This window comes from Xiphophorus couchianus, chromosome 15 (assembly GCF_001444195.1).
Source record: "Xiphophorus couchianus chromosome 15, X_couchianus-1.0, whole genome shotgun sequence".
NCBI classification, from domain to species: Eukaryota; Metazoa; Chordata; class Actinopteri; order Cyprinodontiformes; family Poeciliidae; genus Xiphophorus; species Xiphophorus couchianus.
In genome coordinates this window covers 20,402,688-20,411,439 of record NC_040242.1, presented here as the reverse complement: position 1 = coordinate 20,411,439, position 8,752 = coordinate 20,402,688, and positions in this window count along the sequence as shown.

Here is an 8,752-nt window from a genome sequence, read left to right as displayed (position 1 = left end):
GCTCTAGTCATCAGAATCAAGTGGTAAAGCAGGGAAACATGTAAAACGTGCAGGGCAGTGTGCCTTCAAAACCAGGGTTGAACAGCATTGCTCTAGACATGTGCATTGCAATAAGTCAGGAAATCAACACAATTTTTTTTACGATTAATACAAGGGCATATTCAGAAATTTTGAGATTAATCTCAGAAATCTTCTAGAAAAAACAAGGACATTTCTGGGCTCCATCCATCCATTATCTTACATGCTTGTCCCGTGTGGGGTCACCAGGGGTGCTGCTGTCTATCTCCATGGGTGAGAATGGGTGAGAGGCGGGGTCACCCTGGACAGGTCGCCAGTCCATCGCAAATTTCTGAGCTCCAAAAAGTTGTAAATTTGCTAGAAAGAACAAGGGAATTTTGAGATTAATCTCATAAATTTTCTAGGAAAAAATTGGGAAATTTTGAGGTTTCAAAAGCCAAAATTTACAAGTCAAAAATGTTTTGACTTTTGAAACTCAGAAATTCCACGTTTTGTTCTAGAAAATATCTGAGATTAATCTCAAATAACTTGACTTACAAGTCAACTTAAACTCACAGATGAGCACAGGTAAGCTAAGGTGGAATTTGGAGATGTGTGCACCTCTTGCATTATTAGATGTGTGGGATTGGTTTAAAGAATCAGAACCAAGTAACCCCGGAAGAACGTCTGCATACAGGCAAGAATGCTGTTAAAACCTATAAGCTGGCAAACTTTTGAGCAAGTATATCTGAACTAACATTGTTGAAAATAACTGCATTTTGGTTATTCGCTTATACAGTTGTGATGAGCTGCTAGAAAATGACCAGGGGCAGGTTGATATGGAAACCACACCTTTTATATTAAATCTCACTGCTAGATCTCAAAGATCCAGATAAAAACAAAAAAAAATACTAACAAATTTAATCTGAGATTGAAACGAATACACAAAGCGGTTCTGATAGATAACTACGAAGAGAGAGCAGTAAACAGTCTGGGAGGGTGGTTACTGGATTAGTGGAGGGTGTGATTACAGCTGAGTGATCAGTAACAGCAATGACATGGTGGTGACAACAAAATAGGTGGTGATCAACAAAATTAAGCTAACTGACGACATGTAAGGCATAATGACGGACACAGAACTCCAACCCACATTCAGGGTTTTGCCTGGAATTAACTATGACGAACTAATCCTCAAAAAAAAAGAGTCGTATGTCTCAAAACCCAGAACCAATTCAGATTAGTAAGTCTGGTCACCCAACCCTCTACCAACCACTATTGCCCTTCCTCTATGATATCCTAACAAAAAACACAAATATGGAACAGAATGGGTTTTCACAGCCTTTAATGCACCATGGCAGGAAACAAACATGCCTTTCATTCAGGCCTGTGGTATTTGAACAGGTCGGTTGATTTATATGGTAACGGATGGCATGACAACAGGCATTACAAGAATGGCGACTCCACCCTGTTTTCAGGCATGGTTTTCTTTGAATCCTACGAAGTCCTTGGCGCCTCTCCCACTAAAATCAGCTGCAGTGTTTACATTACAGGTCATAATTTAGCTTAACCCTCACATGCATCACCTAGCCAGAACGGAGACTGTTCAACCACTGGAACAGGGAGAATAAAATAGATTTTAAAAATTCCTAAACAGAATAGTACAAGACAAATCTCTCACCAAGAGTTGAGCACTTCAACAGGCAAGAAAAATATCTGGTAAGAAAAGAAACATCATACCACCACCAGGAACAAGATGATGGTATAACTGTCCAAAAGAGGAACAAAAACATGCAAAACCCAACTTGAAGCTGTAAATAAACTCAGCTGAGGGAACAATAAATCAAGGGTAGTTTCTGTAGCAAACAGTAAATATATTTATGTTGTAAAGTTGGAAATATTTTTGTTAATGGAGAATTATGGAGACTCAGTGTGACAGTATCTAGAAAGATACTGTCACACTGTTTTCTGTCTTGCCATGCAGTTCTATATTTGAGAAAGACATTACTTTTTACGTCTGGCGGTTAACGTCTTGTGAAGAAACAGAAGTTTTTTGGTAATATCAAACCTTGTCATGCTTTTGAACTATTTGCGTCACTTTGGTTGTGCTCTTTGTAGTGCAGCTTTATCGGAATAAGGGATATAGAACGCACAGTATTCTGCCTTGACAGTATGGGGTCAATGCTCCAGCGTTTAGTGGTCCCAATTTCTGAAATATTTATTAGCTGAATTAGTCAGAAAGTACACCATGCCATCAGTTTTACTTTAGGCTCAAGCATCTGTCACCCTAAGTTGAGCGAACCTTCATCAGCGAAGACAGAGTGTTTGCATAGGACTGCATGAGAATAAGTAACGTCATTGCATATATGGTATGTGGCAGATGCTTTACTCAGACTGCAGAGTTTTTTGACACGTTGAAACCCCTCCAAGGCAATCAGGTTTGACTGATGGTTTGAGTATGAATCTAGTCCTAATTCATTGAATTGATGATCAGACACACAATGTGGGTATAAAAACCAAAAACAATCAACTTACTGTACTGAACAAATATCACAATTAAAAGTAATTATCTTTAATGTGATAACAGACGTTCAAATTAGCAGATAGCGCCAAACAGAAAATTGACTAAAAGACTAGACATCCTAACTAGTTTTATACAAGTACATGCAAGCTATAAAGGGGTATGGTGCTTTTTACTGCTTATGTTTGTGATTGTTTTACACGTTTGGAATGAGATGTGCTAACTATCTCATAGGTAAATAAGAGAAACCTATTTTCTGATCACCTTAAATTGCAGAATTTTTCCGATGGAAATGAACTTTCAGACAACTTCATAGTCCACAGATAACGAAGGAATGCTTTTATCTAGGTAAGTAAATTCCTGTCACAATGAGAGAAAAGGTGGCCGCTAGCTTGGTCTTCCGCCCCTTTTCCATCCATCTGTCCGTTTGGTACAATGTCAAGTTAGGAAAACTGGATGTTGAACATCAGGTGATAGTCCTTGTCTTGCGAATGTTGTGTGCTTGTGACGTTACTGCCCAGTTGAAACTGTGGCTGGCTCGTTGGCTGCTGTTTGAGAACGTTCCAGGGTGTTTGGTGGCAATATGTGAGATTTCCATCCTGTCGTGACTTCCAAATCTTGTTCTGAAAATTTAGGAGGAAATTGTGAGACCTTTTGACATGTGGCTTCACATTTCTGCGTTAAACGTCTTTCCATTTAGAGCAAGCATACCTCCTCCTGATTTCGTGCTCCCATTGGTTCTTCCATTTCTCTGTCACAGAGAAACACACAAAAGGTTTAAAAAGTAATAACGATATAGTTTATACCCAGAATAGTTTTGAGTAATGCCATTACATATATTTTGAAAAGCTAGACTCCAGCTCACAACTTTTTTTTATTTGAATCCGGTGGTGGTTTAAACTAAATTTACTCATTTAGCTTTTTGAAGCACAGATACAATGTATTTTAAAAAATGTTGCTTTGTGATTATTCTGCAGGCAACTGTCTCAGTCATGTGTCATGATAGCTGCTGGCAATAGCAACAGCTTTAGCTCCATATGAACGTGTCGTATCAGTGTTTTCCTTTAACTTATTTTAAAACTAGGGAATTGTATAATGGTGTCGCATTATTCGTTATTTCTGTAAAATAAATTCTTTTAAGAACATTTCTCCTCGTCTCCTGAGAGTTATCTCACATTCGAGGCAAAAGCAGCTTGACGATATTAAATATGTTTAACCATGTTTATGATTCTAGTCACACAGTGGTATAAAACAATAGTTTTGAGTTCTTTTTCAATACATGCTTTGTTTTAAATGTGTCGTATTTCTCATGATGAACTTAATTACTTAGAGTTCTTAAGAATATTATTTAATATCTTTAAAAAAGCTGGTCAGACAATTTCTGGAGTTGATTTTTAAGCAAGTTAATTCCACACAACTGCCTCTGTTAGATTGCAAAGTGATAAGATAGAAGATTTTCCATGGTGTTCCTCAAAGTCCTGTCCTGAGACCATTTAAATTACCAATTTCTGGAAGTAATGTTACATTTTCATTATACAATTGAAAATTTTCGCTTTCCAACTGTAAAGTTGGAACCTTTGTGTTCCTCACGGTTCTGTCCTGAAGCCATTTAAAGGGCCAATTTTTGTAAGCAACATTGCATCTTCGTTATAAAATTGTAAATTCTGGATTTATGCCGATGAGACTGTTTTGTTTTCTTGTGAAGAATGCATTACTTCTGTTGATTCTGTCCTTTGCTATGCTCTACACACTGAATTCATTTATGAGAGACTAGTGCACACAGTAACTCAAATGTTTCCATGTAGGAGATCACCCTGCTTAAAGATTCCTCACTTCAGATTTCAGTGGAACTCACTGTTGTGTATCGTGTCAAAAACAGACCGGCTTCTTCTTTTATTTGCCAGAGATCAGAACTCTTACTTGTTGACTTACAAACAAAATCTAGAAAACATCCCTCTGACTCAGCCATACCTGCTTTTCTGGAACGGTAATAATCATCACATCTTTTCTCAAACATGGCTCTGTTCCAAAACCTTCCAAACATTTCTTCAGGGTTGGGAAATTGTACATCTTGTTATTGTGCACTTGGAATGCAACCCTAACCCGCAATAATGCTGGACTTGACATCAGCTACAGTATTTCTCTTTCTCAGATAAAACTTTTAATAATCAATCTTATCTGTTTCATCTGTATTTGGCTGTTAACCCCCATCAGGTTTCCTGAGGATTTAATAAATGACTGAAGGCAAGAAGATGATGAGATTTGACTTTCTATCATGATCTTAAATAAAGATAGACGTAGTAGAAAGGTTAGGGGAAGATTGTTGGACGGCCTTTGTTTTGAAGTTCAAAAAACAAGAAATGAGCAACTCAGTCTTCAGGTCTGTGAGAACACCAGTTTCTCCTCTCCAGTTACTAGCCTATCGAGTTTTTTTTTTACATCGGCCTGTAGTCTGTCAGCCTGTCAGGTTACATAACAGATCCAGGGCGATGAGAAAGAGTCATGCAACATTTCGGAGCTTCCTTCATGCCTTGCATGCGGCAACGCCTCCAGCTCAAGCTTGTAGAGTAAGGTCATTGACCACAGCACACAAAAGTAAAAGCTACCCGAGAGGAACGAAATACCTCCGCGCAATCACCATTGGAAGTTTTTCCTTTGTGGAGGCATTGATCTCAGTTTCCCTCTCGGTTCAGGCATGTATTGTTCAATGAACAGCTGACATTTCAAGGTAGAGGAACATCTGCTAAAACTATATCTGTCTCTCCGTGTGGGTGGATGTCGCTCCTCTGAGTTTATGAAGCACATTAGTTTGTCGTTTTGTTTGTGGTGATTTTGGAATTTACAATATTTTGCCCTTGTTGTCATTGCCTGGGAGTCCTCAGTACTCCCGCTTTCTTCAGTCAGTGCGTCAAACTCTTGAGCTGTACTGAAGTTTCCTAAATTCAGTTTTATCTGTCAGCTCTTAACAAAGCAGCCAACATTTGGGCTACATTTCCTGCTTTCTGCTCAGATAGATCACCATTGCAAATGGTGATCTATCAGTAGTGCCACACCTCAGGGTGGAATTGGAAACAAAATGTGATGCAAAAGTGATAGCTTGATAGAGTCTTGGTGAATAGAAAGAACTGTCAGTTTCAGGTTCCACACCCCACAGATTTGATCATTATTTATATGGATATGTCCTAATTATATAAACTAAATATAATTAGGACGTATTATGTCCTAATTATAAATACCCTAATACTCTAAATAAAAACCCTAATGAAATAAGTGCTTAAATAAGATAAGAATTGAATAAATTATAAAAAATAATCTAAAATGTTAATGCAAAGTTTTGTGGGGTTTTTTATGCCAAAAGCACATATAATTTCAGCATTTTTAAAAATATTTCTTATGTTTTTGTTCTACGGTAAAATATGAAAGAATTTGCCACTGCACTTTGTGAAATTGAGTCCGATATTTCATTGGTTCAGCGACGGATTAGATCAGTGGTTTTGGCCAGAACTGCGTCGGTAACCTGGATGTGTAATCCAGACAGACAAAATCCGTTTTTGATGTGTTGCAGACTGCAGCCAGTAGCAGCTTTAATATTTGACATCTGTCTCTTACATTGAATATATTTAATAAATTGTCTGCAACAAATGAATGACATGTGTAAGCAATACTAATTGTTAATAAATGGCCTGCATACAAAACACATCAAATCAGAAATGGTGTCATGAATGTTCTCCATTCTTAATGTGCCAATTAGAGTTGATCCAGTTTTTTGTGAGATTTACAACAATCCCTTTGTGGTCACATTTAGCGTATTCATTCATTCATTCATTCATTCATGGTAATTGTGTTTTAGTTTGCAGAAAAAACACGTTCTTTATTTATTTATACTTATTTATATTAGTTTTGAAAAACCAAATTATATAAACTATTTATTTATTCATTTGATCTGTGTAATTTATCAGCTGTCGCATTTAAAGTTCTTGATTGTGGTTCTATAAACAGAAATGAAATAAAATGTATATATACAATATTTACATAGAAAAACATGCAAGTCTTTTTGGGGGCTTAAGCAGAGTTTCATGTGAGACAACCCATGTTATTTTAACTGTTTGAAAGTAACATCAGCCAACAAAACACTGACTTTATAGTAAACTAGTTAACAAGTTTGATATCTTACATTTCCTGAACAGTGGCAGCTGCCAACAACATAACAGATTAATCCATTGCATGTGTACCAACTATAAAATAGCATGTGTAATAGAATTTAGTTCGTATTATTCAATAAAAAAAATTTAAATAATTTTATATATATATATATATATATATATATATATTGTTTTCAACTGCACTGTTGCCTTGCAGCAAGAAGGTCCTGGGTTCGATTCCCGGCCTGGGGTCTTTCTGCATGGAGTTTGCATGTTCTCTCTGTGCATGGCGGGTTCTCTCCGGCAAGGGTGTAGGTTTGGTCTAAGTTTTGGTGGGACCTTACAACTTACTCACCAACTCACCAGCATTTAAAATGAATGCTACCACTGCGTAGTATATTGAAATATTAAACTAATCAATGTAGATTTTCGTTTATTTATTTTGTTTTTGTTAAAAAATACATGTTTTTTTTATTTTTTATTTATATGGCAAAAATTGGTTGGGACTATTTTATATCCCTTGAATATTGGTCGTGACATGTCACGACCGTCCATACCCAAACCTACGGCCATGCTCTCCGGGTACTCCGGCTTCCTCCCACAGTCCAAAAACATGACTGTCAAGTAAATTGGTCTCCCTAGGTGTGAGTGTGTGTGCATGGTTGTTTGTCCTGGCTGTCTCTGTGTTGTATTCCGCCTCTCGCCCGAAACGTTCGCTGGATAGGCACCAGCAGCCCTCCTTACCCCACTAGGGACAAGGGAAATGGAAAATGGATGGATGGATGTTTTCAACATGCTAACTCCTTACTCTTGGGGGCCCCCTGGTGACGTGGGGGTCCTAAGCACTCGCATATACTTTGGCCTATATATATATATATAATAAAAAATTTGGTGATTTCCAATTAAATAATTCAGATCTACAGAAGTATTAGTCCGGCACAGAAAATGATCTTCAGTGCTTCTGATGCTGTTTTACTAACTCGTCAGATTTTCTCTTGATGGTCAACTCCATCTTCAATGTTTGATGACTTTGTGTGGTTTAGAACTTATGGGTCAGTCTCAAAACCTCGTCCGTCCTCTGACTGATTGCTGATAATCAGCCACTAATTGCTTCTAATGCACTGCAATAGATGCAACTTGCATCCCAGAGCTTCTCTGGAGACTAATGGACAGAGCGATGAAGGGAAACATGACGGCAGGAAGAGAGAATGATGAAGTAATGGAGGGAGCTCATACCGTCGAACCGTTCACGTCATAGCCGCTGCTGCCCCTGTGGATGTAGGAGAAAACATCACAGATCACCAGGTGACATGAAGACATTTTCATCATCCACTTTATCCTCACTGTCTGTGGAATGAATTGTTTACCTGTGAAACGTTGATTTATAGCTTAAAGCTGGGAGCATTTATCACCTTTATTTTCACCTGTAAGTCTGACTTCCCTTGTTCTCAGCCGTTCACACGTCCTGCTCTTTGTCATAAATCTGTGTACCTGTGATAGTCATCGCCCCGCTCCGGCGCTCGGCCACTCCCGCTTCACTGCCCTTCCACCATTCCAGTGCGCTGAACTGTTCATCCCTACTTGTGTGGATGCCGTGCCGAGCCTGGGGTGAATTACTCAGTCAGCTGTTTCAGGCTGCCATTGCTTCTGCCAGAGCGAACGATCATCCCCAAGATATCATGAAGCGCCAACTTTTTTGTAACATGCAGGACAGCTGCTCTGCTTTTTGCTACTCTCAAAGACCTGAAAGGAAAGCCTTTCTTTAAGTCTTCTTCACTTATTTGGATAACGTCCCTGTTCTTTAGACCCAACTCAAAACGTCCCGAAAGACAAATTGATGAATAACTTTATGATATGACATCAAACCTTTTCCTACTTACAAGTTTATTTAACCTAAGCAATCGCGTCTTCTGAAAAGACCAGAAGTCTTTTGTCTTTAGACAACTCCAGTTTAAAAACCAAAAGGAAAAGGCAAGCTGGATTATGAAAACGTGATTTTAAAACCTATAAATTATTACCACGTTTGCATAAGACTGCTACAATGAAGCCTCGCCTATCAGTTCAGTATTTGTGGAAAATCTGCCAATTCATAGAT